Below are 15023 nucleotides of genomic sequence, written 5' to 3'. Positions count from 1 at the left end.
AAAAAAAAAAAAAAAAGAAAATAGGATCTATTTTATTAGAGCTACCCAAGAGAAAAGAAACACTTCTCCAACTCTATCTGGCTAATATTTAGAAAACAGATTTATTTATTTGTTTGTTTATTTATTTATTTATTTATTTATTTTTTTGAGACGGAGTCTCACTCTGTCGCCCAGGCTGGAGTGCAGTAGCGTGATCTCGGCTCACTGCAAGCTCCGCCTCCCTGGTTCAAGCAATTCTCCTGCCTCAGCCTCCTGAGTAGCTGGGATTACAGGTGTGCGTCACCACACCTGGCTAATTTTTGTATTTTTAGTAGAGATGGGGTTTCATAATGTTGGTCAGGCTGGTTTCGAACTCCTGACCTTGTGATCTGCCCACCTCGGCCTCCCAAAGTGTTGGGATTACAGGCGTGAGCCACCGCGCCCAGCCTCGGAAAACAGATGTTTTAAAAATTGAGCTATAATTGATATATAATAAGATGCAAGTGTCTTGAGTGGCCCATTTGATCAGTTTCAGCATTGTTTACACTTCTGTAACTGCTTCCCCAAAACAAGATAAAGAGCACCTCCCTAACCCCAGGGAGCTCCCCACAGCCCTGCCAGTCAATGCCCAAGCACCCTGGGTGACCGCTGCTCAGGTTTCTGTCACCATCGGTTAGCTTTTGCTGTTCTTTGAAGTCACATTGTAATAATATAGTACATACATCTTTGTATCTGGCTTACTTCACACAGCATAAGCTTTTGAGATTCATACATACTACTTTGTGTATCAGTAGTTCTTTTATTGCTGAGTTCTATTCCATTTAAGGAATATACTGGCATTATTTACCCATTCTCCTGTTGATAGACATTTGGGTTGTTCCCAGTTTTTGCTATGTGAAAGAAAAACAGAAACTATGCCAAAGGGAAAGATGAGCTTGGGAACTGAGTCACCAATACTATCTTCCCTTTGTTCCCAAGCAGATAGCTGTAATTTCACAACCTATGTCATACTCTCATTTCCTCTAGTCCCTCTCTTCACTTGTTTACTTTATCTTACAAAGAAACATAGATTTACTGAACTTGGAGGATGCATAATTGACTTTTCCCTCTATTTCCTCTTTTCACATGTAAAGTGTAGATTTACTGAGGCTCATCAGAGCATCACAAGAATGTAACCATCTGCCTCATTGCCTACCTCACTCCTCTTTTTCCGTCTCTTGCTTGCTCGTTCCCCTTTAAATACCGAATTTCCAAAACCCCCTTTGGGAAAAAGCATAAGTCACAGATGCTCCCACAATTTGTACTTTTTTCCCCAGGCATGTCTTCAACTTTGGCTAAATAAACCTCTAATCAACCGAGCCCTGACTCAGTCACACTTTGGTTAACAGCTACTAGGAATGAGGATAATATGAACACTTGTACAGGACTTTTATTGGACATATTTTCATTTCTTTTAGGTAAATACTTAGGAATGCAATTGCTGGGTCGTAGGACAGATGCTGGTTTAACTTCTTAAAGAACTCCTAACACGTCTCCAAATTATTGTACTGTTTTTGTTAAATATTAAGGCTCATTCAACAAATATTTATCAGGCAGCTATCATTTCCCAGACACTGCTACAAGTGTAAGCAGTAAGTAAAACAGAACAAAAATCTCTGCTGTAGGGGACAGCTACTTGGGGAAGACACAATAGACAAATAAGCAAGTTAAATATAGAATGTCAAGTGGTGATAAGTGCTAAAGAGAAAAATGAAGTCCAAGGAGGGGAAGAAGCATCTGGCATGCGCTTTTTGCATGATTAACATTAGCTATTATCTTTTTTTAAAAAAAAGAAGAAGAGAAGAAGAAGAAGAAGAAGAAACTGGATCCTGCTTCTTTTGTTACCCTGAAGTCAGCTCATTGGATTTCACAATGGGGAAATGGTGACCCCAGCAAGAAGAGTTTTAGAGTTTCAGTGAATCACATGACCTCTTAATTGGTTTCGAGTCATTCTTGGCAGCTGACGCAAAAAACGGGCTGTAAACGATCATAGGTGAGTGTAGAGCTTTGGAGTCAGACAGTCTGGGCTCAAATTGTGGCTTGGTCACTTACAGAGTGCCCTTGGGCAAGTTATTATCTGCTCTCAGTCTCAATTTTGTTATTTTCAAATAAAGATAATGATAAGAATCCTAACTTCCTAGGGTTATAAAGTCAAAGGAAGATAATGTTTGTAAATTGCTTGGCACAAAGCCTAATAAACACTCATTTAACATTAGTTGTCATTATTTTAAAAAAGAGAGACTTGGGTTTGGTTTCTTATGTGACCTAGTTGAGTACTTGATCCTCATAGCCTACATTTGACCCAAGATGTCTGAGTATTCTCTGAAATATATATTCTCATGGTCACACCTGGCTTTGAGTTGCTGCAAGACCCTTTTGAGATCAATCATGTTTTATTTCCTGTGAGTTCTTTCTTTCTGTCCTCTGTTCTGACCCAGATGCGGAATTCACCTCTCTTTCCTTGATTTTCACCCAAAATCTTTATTTCACACCAAGCCATTGGGCAACTGCTGAGGAAGATGAAGAATGGTTCAGTGTATGCGATAGCATCCAAAAGACCTTGAAACGCTTGCAAACACCATGAAATTGGGCATTTCCCACCATAGCCCGCTCCTTCTGATACCATGCCATACTGCTCAGCCATCCTGTTTTTTCCTCCCTCTTTCTCTCCTCCCCTCTATTCTCAGCATTCCCCCATGCCAAAATCTATCTTTATTTCTCCAAAGGGCAGTTTATCTGTCTCATGTGTTTTCTTGTTTTCTGAAACTTCTGGTCTCAGAGTCCAACCTCTACCACCAAGCGTCTTGTTAAGAAAGACAATTTCTTCTCCTAGATAAGTTTTCATACCAGTTGTAACTTGGTCAACAACATATGGCCCATGATAGCTCTTTCATCTTGGTTGTCCTCATGTGTGAGATGAGATGCATAATTTTGGTCAGAAATTGGCATTTCCTTATTATCTGTCTGAGGTTCTAAGCTTTCTCAGAACAGGTGATGTCTCAGATCCTCAACATGGTTTTCTGATCCATTCCGAAGAGACCTGGAGGTTTGTTGGACCCTGCTTGTATCTTTCCCTTCCCTCCCTCCCCTGGACTTGCCTGGGGCCGTTCTGGGATGTGGTGCCAGGTATGTGATATGGGCTCCTACAGCCTGGCACACTCTGCTCTCTAGAAAGTCAATTCTATTCCTGAACTGTGTTCTTGGGCTCTCCTTCTGAAGCTCAGCTTGTTTTCCACGTTTGTTTCACTAAGGAAGCCTTTGGGGTTTTCTTTATGCCTTTTTAGCAAACTGTATTCTGTTCTTTTGCTATTTTGCGTTTGGAATTATGCCATGAATTATGCAGCTTAATTGTTCTTCTTTTACTTTACATCTCTGTAATTGCTAAGCTTTCTAATTTTATTTTCTTATAAAAATCCTCTTCCCTTAGCACCAAAAAAAGAGAGGAATACTTAGGTATAAATCTAACAAAATATGCACAAGACTTAAATGAGGGAAACTACAAAGATCTGATGAAGGAAATCAAAAAATTAAGTAAATGAAGAGAGATTTCATGTACATGTGTAGGAAGACTCAATATTGTCAAGATGTCAGTTCTTCCTAACTTGATCTATAGATTCAATGTAATCCCAGTCAAAATCTCAGCAATTTAGTTGGTGGATGTAGACGACAAACTGATTCTGAAGTTTATATGGAAAGGCAAAACATCCATGTCAGCTAACATGATATTGAGGAAGAAGAACAAAGTCAGAGGATAGATACTCCCTGGCTTCCAGACTTACTATAAAGCTACAGCAATCAAGACAGTGTGGTATTGGCAAAAGAATAGACAAACAGATCAATGAAACAGATTTAGCAGTGGAACAGACTAGAGAGCTCAGAAATAGACCCACACACATATAGTCAACTAAATTTTGACAAAGGAGCAAAGGCAGTATGGTGGAGAAAGGCTAGTCTTTTCATCTAATGGTGCTGGAACAACTGGACCTCTACTTGCAAATTAATGAATCTAGACATAGGCCTTACACGCTTCATAAAAATTAACTAAAAATGGATCATAGATCCAAATGTAAAGCACAAAATTATAAAGCTTCTAGAAGATAACATAGGAGAAAATGTAGTTGGTTTTGGGTTTAGCAATGGCTTTTTAGAACAAAAAGCACAACCAATAAAAGAAAAAAAGATAAGTTGTGCTTCATTAAATTAAAAACTCTTGTGCTGCAAAAGACACTATCAAGCAAATGAAAGACACGCTACAGACTTAAAAAAAATTTCAAACACATCTGTTGCTCACTCCTGTAATCCCAGCATTTTGGGAGGCTGAGGAAGACAGATCATTTGAGGCCAGGAGGTCGAGGCCAGCCTGGCAAACATGGCGAAACCCTGTCTCTACTAAAAATACAAAAATTAGCTAGGTATCATGGTACATGCCTGTAATCATAGCTATTTGGGAGACTGAGGTATAAGAATCACTTGAACCCGGGAGGTGGAGGTTGCAGTGAGCTGAGATCGCACCATTGCACTACAGCCTGGGTGACAGGGTGAGACTCTGTCTGAAAAAACAAACAAACAAACAACAAAAAACCCTCGCTTATATCTAAAACAAATAATATCCAGAATAAAAAAACTCAACTATAAGAAAACAGTAAACTCAATTTTAAAAATAAGTGAAAGATCTGCAAAGACACTTCATCAAAGAAGATATATTGATGGCAAACATGCACATCAAAGATTATCAACATCATATGTCACTGTAGATTTTAAATCAGAGCAACCATGAGATACTACTATTGTGGTATAATAAGAAATAAATTTGGTCTTTGTCCCCAGTTCCTGGCACAGAGCTTCTAAAACCCTTGAAATTCTTGAGTGATAAGAATGTCATTTGTTATTTATAAAAAGTCCCTTTTGATCATGCCTGGGTTTATAATGAGGTACCTAAGGGTAGAGCCCCTAGACAGCCTCAGGATGGGGCTGGTCACCAGCAAAACCAAGTGATTAGAAGGTTAGAACTTTCAACCCCATACGCTGACCTCTGGGAAGTTGCAAGGGGAGTAGGGGAGGGACTGGATATTAGGCTCTACACAAACTTTTGAGCATGAGATTTGATCAACTGCCAGGTTGGTGCATATATCAAGGTGCCTGGGAGGCTTCCACACCTGGAGAGGGCATGGAAGCCCTATACACCTTCCCCGCCATCCCCCATAACTTGCCCTATGGCTATTTCTGTGTTGTATCCTTTATAATAAGCCAGTAAACATAAGCCAAGTGTTTCTCTAAATTAGAATGACTAAATAAGTCATTCTAGCAGGTTAATGAACCTAAGGAGGGGATTGTGGGAACCTCATGAATTTACAGCTAGTCAGTCAGAAGGCCAAGTGTTTGGGGACTTGCAGTTGGCTTCTGAAGTGGGGGTAGCCTTATGGGACTGAGCCCTTAACTTGTGGGTGTGATGTTAACTCCAGGTAGATAGTGTCAGGATTTAATTGAATTTTTGTGTGGAAAAAAACCCACCTCTGGGGTCAGAAGTGAATGTTGTGTGAGTATAGAGAAACAGTTTTTGTTCTCAGAATTACACACCTATTAGAATGGCTAAAATCCAAAACACTGACAGCATCAAATGCTGGCAAGGATGTGGTGCAACAGGAATGCTCATTCATTGCTGGTGGAAATGCAAAACGATACAGTCACTTTGAAAAACAGTTTGGTGGTTTCTTACAAAGTAAACATACTCTTGCTATACAATCCAGGGATCATGCTCCTTGGTATTTACCCAAATGAGTTGAAAACATGTCCACACAAGAACAACAGAATATGCAACACAAGGAGCCTACCCTATTGTAAACCTTGAGCCTTAGTTAATAGTAACATATCCATATTGGCTCACCAATTGTAACAAGTGTACCATACTAATGCAAGATGTAAATAATAGGGGAAAGTCTGTGTCAGAGTGCACAAGGCATTATACAGGAATGCTTCACTTTCTGCTCAATTTTTCTGCTAACCTAAAACTGCTCTGTAATAGTTTGCTAGGGCTGCCACCGCCATGTACCTGGATTACTTCAAACAGAAATTTACTGCCTCCCAGTTCTGGAGGCTAGCAGTCAAAAATCAAGGTGTTGGCAGGGCCCAGGTCCCTCAGGGACTCTGGGTAGAGTCCTTTCTTGCCTCTTCCCAGCTTGTGGAGGTGGCTGGCAGTCCTTGACATTCCTTGGCTGACAGCTACATCAGTCCTCTTAGGCTCTGTCATCACAGAGTTAGCTTCCCATTGCCTTCCTTCTGCGCATGTCTGTGTCTGGGTCCAAATTTACCCTTTTTAAAGAACGCCAGTCATTATTGGATTAGGGCTTACCCTAATGCCCTTATCTTACCTTGATCATGTACAAAGACTCCATTTTCAAATGGGGTCACATTCATAGGTACCAGGACCTTCCACATATCTTTGGGGGAGGGGACACAATTCAACCCATCACATGCTTTAAAAAATAAAGTTATTAATTTTTTAAAAATCCTCTTTTCTCCACTGATAGAAGGAAGATAGGGAGAGATACAAAGACATGAATTTTTAGACTTCAGCTTAATTCTCTGTTGTAGATAGAAGACTAGTAATAACTATGAATTCTAAGACTTGATGGTATTAATAATAAGATTTTATTTCATCCTCAGTACTCTGTTGAAGTAGGAGAAACATTTAAACTGAAAGAAAAAGGATGTCATTCTTTTATATGACATATCTAAAAAGGGAAGAACACCTCCAAATAGAGTTATAATGGGTATCGATGTCTAGAAAGCAGCAAATTAAACTTGTAGAGTTGATGACAATTCTTTATGTTTAATGGCATTAGGGTAAAGATGTCAGAATGTAGGGAAGAGAAGAATACAGTTTGTGACTGTGGACGTTATTACACGAACACTATAGCTGGTTAGCTCCTTTGGTTCAAATAGTGTACTAATGCGAAAGCAATCTCAGATTTCCTTCAAAGTCAGAAATGTCCCTCTGTTCCAAGCTGTAAGCTGTGATCTGGACTCCAGCCATGTCTCTATCTCATCCGCTGAAGCAGTGGCACTAGGACAATACCAATTTATCCCTGCCAGAGACCATGGAAGCCTGCCGCTCAATATCCATTCTCCCCTTCTTCTTAAATAATCGAACACTAATGTTTTCCAAGAGACAATGTGCCAAGTTAAAAAAAAAAACATTCATCTCCATTGACTCTCTTGTAGCTGGGGGTTCCAGGAAACCTAATACCACTCGAGTCAGGATTAGAAGTCCCTGAAAAGAGCTTCAAAGCAGACAAAGCTTCCCAAGAATTGGGCCCTTTCCTTCTTCCTTCCTAGACGTGGAATACACACGGATACAGTGTCTGGAGATGTAGCAGCTGGCTCTTGACCTTAATGGTGGGAGTCTCACTGTAAGGATGATGGAGGAACAGAAAGATAGAAGTTTGGGGTGCTGATGAAATTGTGGGGCTGCTGTCCCCTCTCCCCAGACTCCAGTTTTTTTTTCTTGCCTTTTATTTGTTGAAGAAACTGGGCCATTTGGCCTTTATGATGTACCTTGGTTTGGATTTAGCTAATTGCATCTCTGTGGTATTGGTTAATATGTTCTTCCGTCTCTGTTTTTCCTGTCAGTTGATAGCTAGCTCTTAAGGCCTGTTCAGATTTAAGTTTGCCATTTTGTTGGTGGGGCGGGAGGAATAACTTGACAGGTAGTCATAGAGCACTTCCATCACAAGGCACGTAATATCTGGTTGTGTCTTTTTGTGATGTTAGCAACCACTGATGCTCATTAGGGTCTCCAAAAATAAGATACTCTAATTTTTTATTCCTTCATGTATAAATAGTAATAAAGGGAAACTTTTTCTCATCAACTATTTGGTTGTTTTGAGGAAGAGGTTATTCATCACCTTTCAAATTAATGAGTTCCTAGTATCCTTAAAGGTGACCAAGGAAGGGGTTTTCCTATGTTCATTTGTGTGCTTTTTTTAAATCACTAATAGCTCATGAATTTAATATATGTGCTGTGTTTAAATCCCTAGTTGTTATTATATTTGGTAATGCTCAAATTGTTCCTTTGTTTGGCCCCTGGGGGTTTGTGCAGTTCACTCCTGAGTCCCTTTTATGCAACCCCAGCTGTCTTTGACAGCTTTCTTGCTGTTGGCTGCCAACTTGTAAATTTCCTGGCCCAGACCTAGAATCACCAATCACCAAGGAGCCCTGGTTCTTGCTGGTCCGAAATGATATTTAAAGACCTCATTCTGGTGTTTGCAGCACTGATTGCTAATGGGTGGTCATTGGCTCAAGACCTTCTCAATGGACAAATCTAAGATTGTAAAAGATTAAATATTAAGTATGTTGTGAGTTAATTAACTTTGATTTTACATTTGACAGTGAAATCTTAGTTCCCAACCACATCTACATAGTTGCTTATTTGCTCGCTCTCTCTCTCTGTCTCCTCTCTCTCTCTCAATTATCTATATTTGTTTTGGAGTGCCAATAGCAATATTTTTATTAGCAATGTGATTACATATTTTAGAGTTATTTTTTATTTATTTGTTTCTTTTGAGACGGAATCTTGCTCTGTCGCCCAGGCTGGAGTGCAGTGGCACAATCTCGGCTCACTGCAAGCTCCGCCTCCCAGGTTCATGCCATTCTCCTGCCTCAGCCTCCCGAGTGGCTGGGACTACAGGGGCCTGCCACCACGCCTGGCTAATTTTTTGTATTTTTAGTAGAGACGGGGTTTCACCATGTTAGCCAGGATGGTCTCGATCTCCTGCCCTCGTGATCCGCCCGCCGTGGCCTCCCAAAGTGCTGGGATTACAGGCTTGAGCCACTGCGCCCGGCCTGTTCTTAGGAAACATTTCTTTAGAAATGCACCATCAAATTACATTTTAAAGTCAATTAGGATAATTTTTTCTAAGGATAATTTTTTTTCTATCTGGTTATGCCAACAACTCAATATACAGTTAAATTTGTTTTATTTTGCTTTTGATTTCTAGGAATTATTTAATTTTGTTTCATAATTATGTAAAATGTTTCCATATTTTCAAAATCAAATCTGCAAAACAACTTGTATTCAGAGAGGTCTAGTGTTCATTTTTCTTTTCCTCCTGTTCCTTTCCTTAGAGTTAACCCCTCTATTTTAGTTTCTAAATTTATCTTTCTTGTTTTACTTGAATATAAGCTAACATATCTATATAGTCATATCCACACAATGGTAGCATAATATACACACATTTTTCCACCTTGTTTTTAGAAGGATATGAAGACATATTTCATAGTAGGGTATAAACGCATATCTCATTTTTTTTTTTTTTTTGAGATGGAGTCTTGCTCTGTCACCCAGGCTAGAGTGCAGTGGCGCAATCTTGGCTCACTGCAACCTCGGCCTCCAGGGCTCAAGCAATCCTCCTACCTCAGCCTCTTGGGTAGCTAAGATTACAGGCATGTGCCACCACGCCTGGATAATTTTTTTGTATTTTTAGTAGAGACGGGGTTTCACCGTGTTGGCCAGACTGGTATCAAACTCCTGACCTCAAGTGATTCTCTCACCTGGGCCTCCCAAAGTGCTGAGATTACAGATGTGCACCACCACACCCAGCCCTCATTCCTTTGTGTGTGTGTGTGTGTGTGTGTGTGTGTGTTTGAGATGAAGTCTCGCTCTGTCGCCCAGGCTGGAGTGCAGTGGTGCGATCTTGGCTCACTGCAACCTCCACCTCTGGGTTCAAGCAATTCTCCTGCCTCAGCTTCCCGAGTAGCTAGGATTACAGGCATGTGCTACCACGCCCAACTAATTTTTTGTATTTTTAGTAGAGACGGGATCCTCACCTCATGATCCACCTGCCTTGGCCTCCCAAAGTGCTGGGTATTACAGGCATGAGCCACCGCACCAGGCCCCTCATTCCTTTTTTAATGGCAAGTACTCAATGATGCGGATATGCCATATGCAACCAGTTTATTCAATCAGCTTCTTGCTCATGGACAGTTGTGTTATTTCCATTCTTTTGCAAATAATGCTGTAATGAATAGTCTTGTGCATACTTCTTTTCATTTTGCTAGGTTATCATTGACATATAGATTCTGATAAAAACAGGATTTCTGGTTGAAAGGGTAAATGCATGTGTAATTTTGCATATGCAAAATTAAAATTTCCCTCACCATTGGGAAATTTTGTATACTAATTTTATTCAGCAATCCCTTAACTCTCTTATTAGTTAAAATAATTTATCTGTGGTTTCTTTTACATTTCCTACTTATACAATTGTATTATAGCAAAAATGACAGTTTTGTTTCCCCTTTTACATATTTGTATCTTTCCTTTTGCTTGCCTTATTGCTTGTTCTAGCACATCCAGTAAAATATTGAATGGAAGTGGGCCATTTAAATTTACCTTTCTTGTTTTATTTGAATGTAAGCATTCATTCATATATAAGCATGTCATATCTATATAGTCATATCCACACAATGGTAGCATAATATACATCAGTTTTTCCACCTTGCTTTTAGAAGGATATGAAGACATATTTCACAGTAAAATGTTGAACGGAAAGCTAACTACTTTTGTCTTGCTCCTAATCTTAAAGGGAATGTTTTCAACATTTTGCCATTAGATATGATGTTTGTTATTTATTAGGTTGTGACAGTTCCCTTCTCTTTATAGTGTGCTAAGAGACTTTATCATGATTAGATATGGAACTTCCTCAAGTGCTTTTCTGTATCTGATAATGATATGATTTTTAATCTTTTGATCTGTTACTGTGAATTTCATAAATCACTTTTCTAATATTAAACTAACAACCTTTTATTCCGAGAATTAACTATTAATTGGCCATGATGTATTCACCTTTTTATATATTGCTAAATTTCATTTGTTTTGTTGAGGATTTTTGCATCTATGCTCACGGGTGAGATTGACCTACAATTTTACTTTCTCATATTGTTCTTTATTGGATTTTTGGTATCAAAGTCAGGCCCACCTTGCAAAGTGAATGGAGATTTTTTTCCCTTTTTTAATGATTTGGCAGAGTTGTAGTAAGATTGAAATTCTTTTTTTTCTGTAAGTTTGGTGAAACTGCTGGTGAAGCCAACTGGGACTAGTGTTTTCTTTGAGGAAGACTTTTCAACGACTGATTCAATCTCCTCAATCATTTTAAGACTCTTCATATTTTCTATTTCTTCTTGATAAACTGTATTTTAAAAAATATTTGCGGCCAGGTGCAGTGGCTCACGCCTGTAATCCCAGCACTTTGGGAGGCCGAGGCAGGTGGATCACGAGGTCAGGAGATCGAGACCATCCTGGCTAACATGGTGAAACCCCGTCTCTACTAAAAATACAAAAAAATAGCCAGGCGCGGTGGCGGGCGCCTGTAGTCCCAACTACTCGGGAGGCTGAGGCAGGAGAATGGTGTGAACCCTGGAGGCGGAGCTTGCAGTGAGCCGAGATCGCACCACTGCACTCCAGCCTGGACGACAGAGCGAGACTCTGTCTCAAAAAAAAAACCAAAAACACAAAAAAAACCTTTGCCCAATTCATCAGTTTAAAACTGCACTGGTGTAGAGGTGTTAAGAATATTCTCTTATTGGCCGGGCGCGGTGCCTCACACCTGTAATCTCAGCACTTTGGGAGGCTGAGGCAGGCGGATCACGAGGTCAGGAGATCGAGACCATCTGGGCCAACGTGGTGAAACCCCGTTTCTACTAAAATACAAAAAAATTAGCTAGGCATGGTGGCACGTGCCTGTAGTCCCAGTTACTCGGGAGGCTGAGGCACCGAGGCGGAGGTTGCAACGAGCCGAGATCATGCCATAGTACTCCAGCTTGGCGACAGAGCAAGACTCCATCTCAAAAAAAAAAAAAAAAGAATATTCTCTTATTGTATTGTCTCAGCAGTGTCTGTAGTTGTGTCCTCCTTTTTTTTCTAACTTACTTCACTAGAGCCTTCCTTTCCTTTCCTCCCTCCCTCCCTCTCTCTCTTTCTTTCTTTTTTCCTTCTCCCTTTCTCTCTCTCTTTCTTTCTTTCCTTCTCTCTCCCTTCCTTCCTTCCTTTTCTCCTTCCTTCCTTCCTTCCTTCTCTCCTTCCTTCCTTCCTTCCCTTAGTAAATACCAACAGAGATTTTCTATTGATCAAACTGTTTCAAACAACTAACCTTTGGTTTTATGGTTCCTTTCTAAGGCACGTTTGTTTTCTTTATCATTACTGTCTGCTTTATCATTCCTTCCACTTTCTTTTAAAAATTTTCTGTAAATTTTTGGGGTGCAAATATAATTTTGTCACATGGATATATTGCATAGTGATGAAGTCAGGGCTTTTATGGTATTCATCACTCAAAAAATGTGCATTGTACCTATTGAGTCATATCTTATTATCCATCCCACCCCTTCTGAGTCTCTACTGTCTGTCATTCCACACTTACATCTATGTATACACATTATGTAGCTCCCACTTACAAATGTGAACATGTGATATTTGTCTTTGTATTCAACTTGTTTCACTTAAAAAGTAATGGCCTCCCGTTCCATCCATGATGCTGCAAAAGACATGACCTCATTCCTTTTTAGGGCTAAATAGTATTCCATTGTGTATATATATATCACATTTTCTTTATCTAATCACCCATTGATGGACACTGAAGTCAATTCCATATCTTTTATTATTATTATTATTATTATTATACTTTAAGTTTTAGGGTACATGTGTACAATGTGCAGGTTAGTTACATATGTATACATGTGCCATGCTGGTGTGCTGCACCCATTAACTCATCATTTAGCATTAGGTATATCTCCTAATGCTATCCCTCCCCCCTCCCCCCACCCCACAACAGTCCCCAGAGTGTGATGTTCCCCTTCCTGTGTCCATGTGTTCTCATTGTTCAATTCCCATCTATGAGTGAGAACGTGTGGTGTTTGGTTTTTTGTCCTTGCGATAGTTTACTGAGAATGATGATTTCCAATTTCATCCACGTCCCTACAAAGGACATGAACTCATCCTTTTTTATGGCTGCATAGTATTCCATGGTATATATGTGCCACATTTTCTTAATCCAGTCTATCATTGTTGGACATTTGGGTTGGTTCCCAGTCTTTGCTATTGTGAATAGTGCCGCAATAAACATACGTGTGCATGTGTCTTTATAGCAGCATGATTTATAGTCCTTTGGGTATATAACCAGTAATGGGATGGCTGCAGTCCCACCAACAGTGTAAAAGTGTTCCTATTTCTCCACATCCTCTCCAGCACCTGTTGTTTCCTGACTTTTTAATGATTGCCATTCTAACTGGTGTGAGATGGTATCTCATTGTGGTTTTGATTTGCATTTCTCTGATGGCCAGTGATGATGAGCATTTTTTCATGTGTCTTTTGGCTGCATAAATGTCTTCTTTTGAGAAGTGTCTGTTCATATCCTTTGCCCACTTTTTGATGGGGTTGTTTGTTTTTTTCTTGTAAATTAGTTTGAGTTCATTGTAGATTCTGGGTATTAGCCCTTTGTCAGATGAGTAGGTTGCGAAAATTTTCTCCCATTTTGTAGGTTGCCTGTTCACTCTGATGGTAGTTTCTTTTGCTGTGCCGAAGCTCTTTAGTTTAATTAGATCCCATTTGTCAATTTTGGCTTTTGTTGCCATTGTTTTTGGTGTTTTAGACATGAAGTCCTTGCCCATGCCTATGTCCTGAATGGTAGTGCCTAGGTTTTCTTCTAGGGTTTTTATGGTTTTAGGTCTAACGTTTAAGTCTTTAATCCATCTTGAATTAATTTTTGTATAAGGTGTAAGGAAGGGATCAAGTTTCAGCTTTCTACATATGGCTAGCCAGTTTTCCTAGCACCATTTATTAAATAGGGAATCCTTTCCCCATTGCTTGTTTTTCTCAGGTTTATCAAAGATCAGATAGTTGTAGATATGTGGTGTTATTTCTGAGGGCTCTGTTCTGTTCCATTGATCTATATCTCTGTTTTGGTACCAGTACCATGCTGTTTTGGTTACTATAGCCTTGTAGTATAGTTTGAAGTCAGGTAGTGTGATGCCTCCAGCTTTGTTCTTTTGGCTTAGGATTGACTTGGTGATGCGGGCTCTTTTTTGGTTCCATATGAACTTTAAAGTAGTTTTTTCAATTTCTGTGAAGAAAGTCATTGGTAGCTTGATGGGGATGGCATTGAATCTATAAATTACCTTGGGCAATATGGCCATTTTCACGATATTGATTCTTCCTACCCATGAGTATGGAATGTTCTTCCATTTGTTTGTATAAAAAGATCCAAAATTGACACCCTAACATCACAATTAAAAGAACTAGAAAAGCAAGAGCAAACACATTCAAAAGCTAGCAGAAGGCAAGAAATAACTAAAATCAGAGCAGAACTGAAGGATATAGAGACACAAAAAACCCTTCAAAAAATTAATGAATCCAGGAGCTGGTTTTTTGAAAGGATCAACAAAATTGATAGACCGCTAGCAAGACTAATAAAGAAAAAAAGGGAGAAGAATCAAATAGACGCAATAAAAAATGATAAAGGGGATATCACCACCGATCCCACAGAAATACAAACTACCATCAGAGAATACTACAAACACCTCTACGCAAATAAACTAGAAAATCTAGAAGAAATGGATAAATTCCTCGACACATACACTCTCCCAAGACTAAACCAGGAAGAAGTTGAATCTCTGAATAGACCAATAACAGGCTCTGAAATTGTGGCAATAATCAATAGCTTACCAACCAGAAAGAGTCCAGGACCAGATGGATTCACAGCCGAATTCTACCAGAGGTACAAGGAGGAACTGGTACCATTCCTTCTGAAACTATTCCAATCAATAGAAAAAGAGGAAATCCTCCCTAACTCATTTTATGAGGCCAGCATCATCCTGATACCAAAGCCGGGCAGAGACACAACCAAAAAAGAGAATTTTAGACCAATATCCTTGATGAACATTGATGCAAAAATCCTCAATAAAATACTGGCAAACCGAATCCAGCAGCACATCAAAAAGCTTATCCACCATGATCAAGT

The 15023-nt window shown here is 39.5% G+C and overlaps 1 long non-coding RNA gene across 1 annotated transcript in view; it reads left to right on the top strand.

Annotated features, from left to right (window-relative positions):
- Positions 1–795: 795 nt before the first annotated feature.
- The window catches only part of LOC129061044 (uncharacterized), a 31853-nt gene continuing 17625 nt past the window's right edge, over positions 796–15023 (top strand). The window contains exon 1 of the long non-coding RNA XR_008528011.2: positions 796–2011. This is a non-coding gene — a long non-coding RNA (uncharacterized LOC129061044). The remainder of the gene's footprint in view (positions 2012–15023) is intronic.

Source organism: Pongo abelii, chromosome 1 (assembly GCF_028885655.2).
Source record: "Pongo abelii isolate AG06213 chromosome 1, NHGRI_mPonAbe1-v2.0_pri, whole genome shotgun sequence".
Classification (NCBI taxonomy): domain Eukaryota; kingdom Metazoa; phylum Chordata; class Mammalia; order Primates; family Hominidae; genus Pongo; species Pongo abelii.
Note: the sequence above shows the minus strand (reverse complement) of the source record. Positions and strands in the feature narration are given on the sequence as shown.